Below are 12,234 nucleotides of genomic sequence, written 5' to 3' on the forward strand. Positions count from 1 at the left end.
CTAAAAGAGGACGTTCAAAAACTGCAATATGTCATTGCCATGTTCTTGAATGTGGTAGAAGGACTAGCAAATCGAATGATGATTATTGAACAAAACTCTCACCAAGGATTTAATGAAGAACTTAATGCTCCTAAGCCACGAGCAAAACGGACCATTGAAGAATACACACCAATAGGAATGACTTACAATGAAGTTTTTGACTGTCTTCACGATCAAGGTTTCATTCACCCCATTGGTCCCAGTCAAGACCCTCCGCCTAAAAAAAACGGTATCCCAATTGGGACCCAAAATCTTATTGTCGATACCATAGAGGTCGTGGTCACACCACCAAAGTATGTCTCGCTCTCAAATATCGTGTTCAAGACCTCATTGATTCAAATCTCCTTCATGTTCCTCCGCGCGACAAGAAGACCAAGGCTAGTAACAATAGCAGCAGTGGATGGAAAGGAAAGAAGAAAGACAATCCTTCTTCTTCCGAAAATGCCCACTCTAGTAACAATGTTAGTACCTTTGACCATAACGGTGTCTTAGGTATGGATAATCAAGGATATAAAAAGAAACCCAGGAGAGAGTTCGCACCCATTGCAATGACCTATGATACTACTTTTGATCGTCTCTATGATCGAGGATTCATCAAACCTATTGTCCCCTACCGAGGATCCAACATCATAAAAGCGATCTTCAAAATGGGATCCCAATTCCTATTGCAAGTACCATCGAGGAAACGGTCATGCCACTGATGAATGCTATAGTTTTAAAAATCTTATTCAAGATCTCATAGAAGCAAACAAGATCCCATTGCCTCTAGCTAGCGAGAAGATTGGGTGATGATGAAGAAAACGACACAAGACAAGAGGCGAGCTTCAACGACAAGATTTCATGACCTCTTTTTCCTTTTCTTTTCCATTTTTTCCTTTCCTCAATAAGTCTAGCATAGGCACCTTTCTATTCCCTTAAATTTATTTTTGTAGGTTTTTTCTTTTTTCCCTTTCAATAAAATGAGCATTTATTTCCTTGCATATGATCATTACATTGCATTAAAAAATAAATAAAAAAATAAAAAAAAATAAAAAAAACCATGTCAAACTAAGCACAAGGTATACCAATGATTTGAGGCACCCCTTGTAGCCACATCATATTGCCTTTCACCCTTCAAATATGCAATCCTTTTTTTGATAAACCACTTTGAGCCTCGTCTAACGATAGACCTTTCTTTTTCAACCCATATCTACCTAACCTTTGGATGGGATGGTGTGCAAGTTATGAAATGTTCAAAGAACAAAAGCTTGAGTGATTCAAAAGATTAAAATAGCAAAAAAAAAAAAAGTGTAAAAAAGGGCAAGTGTTCCAATGTTTTTGATATGAAAATGTCTTCGATATGAACACATCTCAGATTGCGTCCGTTATCGAGTGCTCGGTACCGTGCCTGAGAAACATGAATGCCAAGTGAGTGATAGACCGCATGATCAGGATTGCCCACACTTATAAAAAAGGTTCAAAATAAAAAATAAATAATGCAAAAGCAAAAAAAAAGGAAAGAAAGCTAAAAAAGAGTGAGAAACCTCAAGCATAAAAATACAAATATTTAAAAGCAAAGTTGCACACCTTGGGGGCTTATCTAGGGTCTTGAGCCTTTTATCCCCTTCTTCTTCAACCTTTAGCCTAACCACGTTACAACCCTTAAAAAGACCTTTTTGAGGTATACACACACTTTTGCGAGGTTCGGCTAGAGCTACATTTGGCCTGATTCCTAACGGATAAGTATTCAACCTCACATCGAGGTGCAGCCGTAATAAAAATGCATTCATATTCACATTCACACACTTACATCATGATCATACCAAGGGATCCCCTGTGCTCATCCCTATCTATTTAGAGCTAGACTTGGGGGCTTGATCCCTACATCATTAGCTTATCCAGCCTAAGAGTCACCACCATTGACTCTTTTCAAAATATTTTTCCACACAATTATCTCTTGCGGCCTACCTTTAGAATCACTTTCACACACATCACAGATACATGACCAAATAGTCCTTCCCTTAGGAACCCTTTGTCATGAAATCTTAACACAACGCTGAAGCATGCCTTGTCTCATCAATCATAATCATCATTGCATTACAAAGTATGAAGTGCTTGGCCTCCGTGCCTAAGTTACCCAAATAATTTCATCATTAAGTCAACTAGGATAGTCTAAGATGTTACAATTCTTGTACTGTGAGAGACAACGTTAACGGATTAAGCTCATTCAACATGCACCTTCAAAAAACTTCACTTCGATTCTTTCTTTTTTCGTGTCTTTCTTTTTCGGGAGAAAGTCGATACCCTCCAAAAAAATGACGGAAAATTTTTTCTTTTTCGCATTTTGAGTCAAGCACATCACAATACAATGCACACACGGGTCATGATTCACACGTGTCAATTCACCTTGGGTCAACCTCAAGTCAGTCAATTCACCTTGGGTCAACCTCAAGTCAGTCAGTCAGTCACATTGAGTCAACCTTAAGTCAGTCCAATCACCTTAGGTCAACCTTAAGAAAAACATAAAGCCTTAGGTCAACCCTAAGAAAGCACCAACAAAGTCTTTTGGCAATCTTTTGATTTTTACAAGATACCACCATTCAGCAAAGCTCCTGTTCGCAGCCAACCGAACGATCGCAACAAACATATATCATCAAAGCTCTTTGTTCAGAGTTGCGTGGACATATATCATCAAAGCTCTTTTTTCAGAGACGCGTGGACATATGAAAAAAATGCTCTTTTGTTCAGAGACGCATGGACATATTAAACAAAAAGCTCTTTAATTTTGCTCAAAGACGCGTGGGCAAATCATTCAAAGCTCTTTGTTCAGAGACGCGTGGACATGTATTTCAAGCTCTTTTGTTCAGAGACGCGTGGACATATCATTCAAAGATCTTTGTTCAGAGACGCGTGAACATATCATCAAAGCTCTTTGTTCAGAGACACGTGGACATGTATTTCAAGCTCTCCTGCTCAGAGACGCGGGGGCATCCTATTAAAGCTCTTTTGTTCAGAGTCGAGTGAACAATCCTCAAAAAGAATCTCTTTTATTCAGAGACGAGTAAACATCAACGGCGGCAAAGCACGACCAAAACATTAACAACAGCAATGCAACAACAACACATCAGTTACCCCTAGAGACGTGTACTCGACATTGCAAGATACACGTTTCTTAACTCTTTTATCTGTTTGACTAACGCTAGTTTGTAGGTATCGGCGTTACAAGAATGATTTAGGATCGCAGAACGTTCTGAATCATTCTCCGTCCCTGTCGCTACTTTGACTTTTGTTTTCGAAACTTACGTTTCTCCTAACGCAGTCAAAGTAGGGGCTTCTGTAGACACCCAAATATGTCTCCCCAAAACCAAACCCAGTGATGGGTACCTTTCACGTCGAATCATAATTGAATGAAGTGAAAGTGTGGAAAGTCTAGTGTTGCGGATAGTTTTTAATTCTTTTCTTTCTCTCTGTTTTTGAAAACCTATTTTAAGAAAATATCAAATCTAGTTTAGTTTGGACAATGGAAAGGGTCCAATAATAGTTTATTTGGGTCGGGTTCAAAAAGGGCTTTCCAACGATATATTATAAGCCCAATTCCGATGAATAATGAGGAAGTTATGGCCAAATTACTAAACTGGGCCCGATTTGATATTTATATGCGGGCCAATGATCTAGAGGAGGGCCTAATATTGAATTGTCATTCCTAATGCGATTAGAATTGATTATAGTCTTCTAGATTCTTCTATAAGGTTCTTTTGAATCCTAATTTAATTAACATTGATAAATTGACTTTAGTTGACTTTTTAGAGTTTTAATCAAATAAGAAGTGTTTTTAAGGAAAATACGATTTTGCCCTCTCATACGACTAAATTTTATCAAAATAAGAAAACGTGTGGATAATTGGATTCCAGCGCCTGGCGCTAGACTTGGCGCTTGGCGCCACATCTAGCGTTTGGCGCCAGGTTCGTGGTTGGCGCTGCAATCGTGTTTTAGTCTTTTCAAAACTCTAATTCTTTTTTATCATATCCGGCTGATTTTATCTATATATAGCCTCCTAAAACCTCCGTTTTCAATCATCATTTCTCATCAATTTCCATCATTAATTCTCTCTATTTACCAACTCTCATCAAGAATCTCTTGATTACTCTCTCTCTCTTTTCTAAACTAGCTTTTCTCAAACGAAATTCCGCTTTCACAAGATCTAGACACACCTAGCCAAGTTAGAAGTTGCCTTTGCCCTAGACGTGAAAGGTTCGATATTTCTGAGGGTTTGGTCCCAAATCTAGTCTAAACTTTCTTTAGATTTTCTATTTCAATTATTTAATTTAATTGTTTGATTTATTATTTTCCTTGAAGTTACTAAAGTGTGTATTTTGTTATTAGAAAGAGGTACGAGGCATCCAAGTAAGTGCTTTAATTTTTTAATTGATATTATGATATAGAAATCATGTTTAGATTGTTATTTTGATTCCTAGTATCATGTTAGGATGCTTTTCTTACTATGATATTTAGGGTGATTTGCTTATATCAATTATGATTTCTATAATGCCTTTTATTTCTTTCCTAATATTCATGTTCTTAGTATCATGTTTGGGCTAAAGCTTTGATATTTAATGTTTAGTGACATGCTAGGGTTTGTCATTAATCTTGTTAGTATCATGCCTAGGATCTTGCTATTATTATGCTTTAACATGAATATTATGATTATAATTGTTATTATAATTATGATTATTATTATTGTTGTTATTATTATTATTATGTTGCTGGATGATATTTATTGTTATTGCTTGGTCACACCTTTTATGCATGTTTAATGGGAATTGGTATTTGTAATCACGCTTAGTAAGATGATTAATAATATTGTTTAGGGTTAATTTGATTATAATTCAAGTGATCGCCAATAATAGATTTATTTGTGCATTAATATTCAACCAACATAGATTAAACATGCTTAGGGTTAACCTATTGATTGCATGTTAGTCAGAAAGCGCACATAAATACGATCAGAATAAAGTAGAGGCGTATTATTAGGCAGGTTCAATCTCTTATAGGTTGGATTTGTACATTCATCCCCGAACTACCAGTCATGGTTCCAGACCTATTTGAGTTGACGATCTTATGGATCGTTAAGGGGTGTAACCTTCACCCTGTGAACGGTTTACAATTTCCTAAAACTTGTTGGCGACTCTTTTGCTCTATCTTCTTTCCCTTTGGACGCCACCGTACTTAAGAGTATGATCACAGTGGGGTTCAAGTTTGGGGTAATGCTTGAAATATTCCCTACACTAGCTAACAGGTCTCTTTGGCAAAGAGACTGCTTCATTGGAGGCGGTCTTAATTTTTATAAAATTTAAGACCTGACATCTATGATAGGCGGTCTCTTTTGGTAGTTGTAGATCAAATAAATAAGAAGCGAAAGAGACCCGTGTTGTCAGATAAACAGTCTATTTTTTAGTTTCGCAGAGAACTGTTATTTTACAAAGGCGGTCTCTTGAAACATTTATTTAAAAAAAAAATCCGAAAAGCCAATTTATTCATTTAGGTTTCAATTGATAAAGTCTATACATGTGTAAATACTTGGATACTATAATAGGTACAGAATTCATACGCACTAAAACTTAAATCTGACTAAAATGAAAAAGAAAACAAGTAAACAAAAAATGCTATTTAATTACATATTTTGAATTATTCAGCATATACATAAATCTCTTTTACTACAACATTAAATCCCACACCTGCCAAAAAAAAAAAAAAAAAAAACCCACCATTTTTGAGATTTCTGGAAAAATCCAGAAGCTATAGACCTCTAAAATTGTAGAAGATTGCTTCAACTTGTCACGTCCGGGTAAATAAATCAGATCTGGGTAGAAGTACTCAAATACAAAAAATTAGAAGTCAAATGATAAGCATAAAAATTAATTTACAAAAATAATTAAAATAATAGTTGACACAAACAGATCTAAAAAACTAAATTGAAACATAATAAAAGTATAAATGTTAAAAAAAAAAAAAGAAAGAAAGAAGTAGGAGAAAGAGGATCGGAGATAACAACTATTGTAACCAAGTATAAGATTCATGTGAAACTTTGAACATTAGAAAAAAATACGTTACTCATTTTCAAACATTAAAACACAAGAAGCATTATAATATAAAAAAATCTTAAATTTCATAACACAAAATGTTTCTAGATCTTTAGGAATAATTAACATATAAGAATTAGCTCAAGAACTAAAAAAACTAACCCAAAAAATTCAGGAATTTCCAAATCAAATTATTAAACCCAGAAAATAAGTATACCCCGAAAAAACTACACTATCCCTACTGATTATGGTGAATAAAATAAAATAAAAAAAATAAAAAAATCAAATTAAAGTTTTTGCACCAGATCTAAAAAGCTCGAGAGAATTTTCTTGTTATCTATAGTTTTTTGGGATAGAACTTAAAGATCTAACCCAAATAAACTTATAGATAACAAGAAATTGAAAGGAAAAAACCCTATTTTTTACGCCACAGCAAAATAAAAAAAAAAAAGTGAAAAGGGAAAACTTCTCACCGATCAAGATTTTGTGAAATCTAAGAGCTTAATTTTGGTAATTTTGTTTCGCCATCCCCCTTTCCTTTTCTTTGTTTATGGCTGCTCGATTTGAACCTTTATTATTTGGCTTGAATGAAAAGGGTTTGAAGGAAGAGAGAGAAAGGGATAAGGGAAATGAGTAGGGGTAAGTGGGTAACGGGGTAAGAGTGAAGAGGAGAGAGAAGCTAAAAAGACAGTGGTTTACAACTGTACATGGAAGTGAGAAAACAAGAGACCCGTCTTTAATGTTAACTGGTCTCTCTATTAAAAAAGGAAACCGATTATCCTAAAAAGTGGTCTCTGGTTTATTTTTTAAAATCATTTTTTTTTTAAAAAAAATTCGCAAGAGACCCGTCATCTTAAATAACGGGTCTCTCGAATAGTTTTATTCCACCAACAAATAAAGTAAGAGACCCGTTATTAATAATAAACAGTCTCTTAGATCAAAGAGACCGCTTATGTAGATAATAGGTCTTTTATATTGGGCCTCTTCGGCTAATTTTGTAGTAGTGGCTTAATGGCTCATTAAAGGCTAAGATAGCTCAAGTGGGAGCTAACTTTTTGTTTTACAACAAAACTTTTACCCAAAGAAAATATACATGTCTCTTTGTAAGCATTCAAGTGAGACCACGGGCATTACCTCTACAACCTAATTGAGAACATAGTGTTTGTTTCTCTAAGTGGTGTCTTTCTGGAAAGTAACACATTTCCAAAACGACAAGTGGGAGGAAAATGAACTCGAACTGAGAATCTCGGAAAACCTTAAAAGGGCTTCGTGAGAGTAATTGATCAAGTTTACTCAAAATGGCTTTACAAGTGCCTTAAAAGAGAATTCATTTCTCATAAAACTTTTGAAAAGTTGAAGTAAGATCAAGAAAATCAAAGGGCTTTGGAAGCGCCTTGAAACTCAGTGTTTGATGCAATAACCCCGTATAGGTATAGAATTCACCAAAGGCTTGGGTTGAATCCTATAAATTTTCTATTAAGGTAGAAATAAACCTAAGACTTACAAGCATACTATTTACTATTAGATAGTAAAGCAATAATGCCTTGTAAGATAGGTACGACAAATCTAAATTCCAAATAATGGTTAGAGGCCATAAAAATCTGAGATAGACTCTATGTTTGAAACTTGATTAATTTGCATAAAGGATGAAAGACCCATCGATTGCAAATAAGTTTTCAAGGAGAACACTAACAAATGTGAAAATGTATATGCATACATAGCTAGATTGGTTGGAAAGGATACGATTAAATTCACCAATCGGAATGCTAAAGTCATTTCGTGATTGTTTTAGCAAAATAGCTCATATGAAATATGGAAAAATAGATACCAAAATCGCCTTCCTAAAATAAGATTTTGGAAGTGACTATGAAAATAGTCTAAGGGTTTTGAAAATCTAAATAAATGCTAGATTTAAAAGCAAGCTCAAGGAATCCGTCATGGAATTAATGGAAGCATTGCATATAGGAATTGGAACATGTTTTCTCATGAAGTTAATAAGAGGATTGACTTATGGAGAAACATAAAAGTTCTTATGAATAAGAAGTTTAGTGGAAGCAAAGTAAATTATATAAAGGTCCAACGAAAAGTTTATGAACTCTATTGTGAAATAACTGTCAAAAACTAAATGCTTAGATTTGAAAGTAATTTTGACAATGGACCAAGCAAAAGACGATACTTAGTACATATTGGGTATTAAGATCTATTGTATAGAATTAATAAAATGTTTGAACGTGTATAGGATTTTACTGTGTTAAACATGAATTGAAGGACTTTGAAAGACTTTCGACCCGTATGTATAAAACTAAGTAAATGTTTGAACTAAGTATAAGCTAGGATTAATACTCAGTCAAACATGAAAGACTCTAATAGAGACTTTCAACCATATCACATAGCAAACAGTTTAGCAAGACTCAGTGAAACTGAATGAGCTATAATGTCACATGGATGGAATAAGATTGAGAATTACTCTGCAACTTAATCCATCATGTACGCTGTGATGTGGAATCATCGCAGGACTTACTTGCTTAGAGAATATGAAGTATGTATGTAGTACCAATCAACCTGAATCTATGTAATAGATCGTTAGATTATGGCCAAGAACATCCAAGTACTTGGATAAGTAATAGGATGAGTTCTTGACTTATGAAAACAAATAAAATTTGAGAATTGATGTTGCAAGCAAAAACCTTAACAAGGATTAGATCCTTAACAAGGAAGCCGTTTATAAGCACGATCTAACAATAAGTCGTGGCTTAAGAATGGTAACATGGACGTGCATCCATGTGTAATGTGCAGGAATTTGAGAAAAATTTCCACGATCACAAGTGATTAGGGTATTCCAAGTCATTGTGAGCCGTTTGGAGTGAAACCCAATCAAAGCATCATCAGGAAGTCTACTAAAATATATGTTGAGAATATTGTTTCCCTAATGGCGATGATAAAGAAGATGTTCTATTGAAAGTTTGTTGTTAAACGTTAATGATTGTAAGTTGTCAAGTTGGAGGTCCCAATCATGAAAATGAGTGAGAGCCATCACTTGGACAATAAATCCTAAATCACATATAATCCATGACACTCTCAAATTTTATCATCTTATTATGAAAGTGATCGGTAATGAAGATGCTAAGATTAGCAAAGTAGTTATAACTAAACATATGCAATGAGTGAACGACAACATTCACAACTGCATGAAAGAAATCAAGCATATTAGATATGGGTGTGATTTCTATAGATGTTTTATAAAGAGTGATACTCTTAAAACATTCGGAAAAAACCATTTATCATAAGATGAACCATTCAGGTTTTGGAGTAATTTAAAATTTCATGCAATTTTTATCACTTCGTTTGCTATTTAATTGTGGTTTATAATTAAATAATGAGTCCATTCGATTATTGGAATATTCATAATAGAGTATCAAGAACACTCTTGGTAAGGAAACACCTATTAAGTGAACGTTGAATATTATAATCGAAAATTATCCCTAATCGAGGTCATTTAAACGACTGACGATTAATGACTAGTTTAGATTCGTGTGTAGTTTGATTTATAGCACCGTTTCATGTGCTACAAGGACATGATTGTCATGAATCATTTGCACAGGTATTGGTTTAGGACCATACTGGATAGACATATGAGAATACTTTAAGAGATTAAAAATCGTCATAAGTATACATCTCATTATTGCTATCGGAACCTTTTTCCTTGACCATAAGTATTGTGAGCTTTCTTGTTTGAGTACTAGTCCGCTTTGATGATTGTCAAACGTCTGCTGTAATAGGGGATTATAACGGCATCACTCGGGCGGCTAGGCCCTCTTAGTAAGAGAAGCTACATTACAAGACTGGAAATGTTCCCCTACTAAAAATAGGGAAGATGTCTTTTTTGTTTACAAGGCCTCTCGTAGAGAGAGACTGTAAAAATGCATGGCCGTGCTCGGATGGATTTTAGAAATCATCTGTTTATTGAAAGTCAGACTCGAAATCGAGAAACACTTCTGGACGTAATAAGGATGACAAATAAATCTTACCTTATAGTTCATGAAGAGGTATTAAGTGACATAGGAAAAGGGCTATACACTAAAAGCATACTTGTCCAGAAAAACAAGTGGGAGATTGAAAGGAATAGTGTCCTTCAAACAAGTATATTATTCTGATAGTGGGTTCAGAATTATTATAAAGATAATATATTCAATAAGATCAAGTGATCGGAATGCCTGGGTGGAGGCCACTTTCGATCAATAATATTAATGCATAATTAATATTACAACTTAATCTTAACTGAATCCTTCGGGTCACACCCAAGCAGTCAACGAACCAAAGCGACGAATTAATTCGGAAGGAATTAATGAGTCCACCAAGTAATATATTTAGACATCGGAAATTCGAGTTTAAAGCGTCGAAACCGAGCGTCGATGAATCTCAAATGTCAAGCCAAAAATTAGGAATTGGCGAGACGGGAAAATGCTTCAAGTAACAAGAAAAAACCCTAGCCACGCAAAAATAAGGGAAGCGCGCCAAATAGGAGTGTGCCACATGGTAGCACACATGACAACACACGTGGAAGCCACCAAGTGGCAGCGTGCCACGTTGGTAGCACGCCATGTGGTAGCGTGCCACGTTGGCAGCGCGCCACGTTGGCAGCGCATGTGGCAAGGGGGTTGTGGACCCGGGTGACGGGTCATGGACACGGGCTAAAAGAAAGTGGCCCAACCAAACCCAACATGGGGCTGAAGGTTGGATGACGCATGGATATCTCACAATGCATGTGAGTTGCCTTGGGGACCAAGTGGGAAAGTGGTCCTCACCTAACCATGTGACACTTGTTACTTGTTCCTTGGTTTATTTAACTAAGGGTTGAATTCATCAATCTTTCCATGCGGGATCTTTTTGTGAAAAAGTCCCACATTAAAAGATGAGTGGAATTCACAAGCTATCCTTCCTTATAAATAGCCAAAGCATGACTTGAGAATTCTTTTCTTGAGTAGGAGTTTAATAGGGCATTGCCATTGCAAAAACCCTTGAACTCATATAATACAATGGACCTTGTCGGTATTCGTTGGTGCAGGTAGATCATCGTTGGAGGCTTCGTGTTTTCGAAGCTTGCTTTCAAGTAAGAGCCCATTTGGTCGGGCAAAGAACGCTCCAAAAAGTAATCATTTTATCTTAATCTTGTGATTAATTTAATTATGTTTATGGTTTTATTTATTGCGAGTGCGGTCTTTTTTTAGATTTGTTTTGGCAGTGAGTCAGACTCACTAAACCCCAACAGAGCCCGAGTCCTTCAAATTCTGGGCAAACCTTGAGCTTAAGGAGCCTGCCAAGGAGCTTCCTGCAGAAGGAGAAGCAATTGATCTCCAATCTGATGGGAAGGATCCCAAGAAGGATGACCAGGCGGGCCAGCCTTAGTTTTTAGCGGCAGTATGCCAATCTTTGTTTTTCTTTTTTTCCGGCCTGTGTGCCGAGTATTTAAATGTTTAATCAACAATTTATATTTTTCCCTGGATTGGTATCCGGTTAAACAATTCTCCCTGGCACTCAGTGGCCGGGTTTATATATGAAAATACCGACTAGGTCAGTTTGCTTTGCACTCTTTATTTTGAATTTCTCTTTAAATTTGCTTATATATGTCTGAATTTTCCTAACTCATTAAAAGCATGCAGTAGTTAGTACACCGGTTACTCTTGCCCTTGGCGCCTGTGTGGTTGGTTTCAGTACTTTATGATTGATTGACTTGAGAATTTTTTATACTTTAAGGAGTATGAAATGTTCCTAAGTCAATCAATCACAGTAGTGATTGCCCTAAACCAAGTACACAACCGTCCACAAAACCATTAAGTAGTGGATTTACTCAGCTGGGGAATTGGCTAGACCATAGCCTTGTTCCTCTACCTTGGATATTTGCAATTCAATTAAATTGTCTTTTGATAAATCAGGTAGTGAATTTATGCCTGGTAGTTGATGAAGCAGGCGACAAATGGTCCGCCTGACAGATGGTCCCCAGACTATTTTATGGCCGTCTTGGATACCTGCAATCCATTGCACTTTTTCCGTCTTCCCTATCAGGGAGACTTGTACAATTTCTTCGAATAATATAACTTAGAACTTTGGTTATCAACCATATGATGTCATTTGACAT

At 35.8% G+C, this 12,234-nt stretch overlaps 1 long non-coding RNA gene across 1 annotated transcript; it reads right to left on the minus strand.

The window, feature by feature from the left end:
• Positions 1–5,668: 5,668 nt before the first annotated feature.
• On the minus strand, positions 5,669–6,833 carry LOC145626858 (uncharacterized). The gene is made up of 2 exons (XR_014111121.1): positions 6,572–6,833; positions 5,669–5,878 (listed from the first exon to the last, which is right to left on the minus strand). It is a non-coding gene; the product is annotated as an uncharacterized LOC145626858 (long non-coding RNA).
• Between the last annotated feature and the right edge of the window lie 5,401 nt (positions 6,834–12,234).

This window comes from Chenopodium album, chromosome 4 (assembly GCF_948465745.1).
Source record: "Chenopodium album chromosome 4, dcCheAlbu1.1, whole genome shotgun sequence".
In the NCBI taxonomy this organism is placed as follows: domain Eukaryota; kingdom Viridiplantae; phylum Streptophyta; class Magnoliopsida; order Caryophyllales; family Amaranthaceae; genus Chenopodium; species Chenopodium album.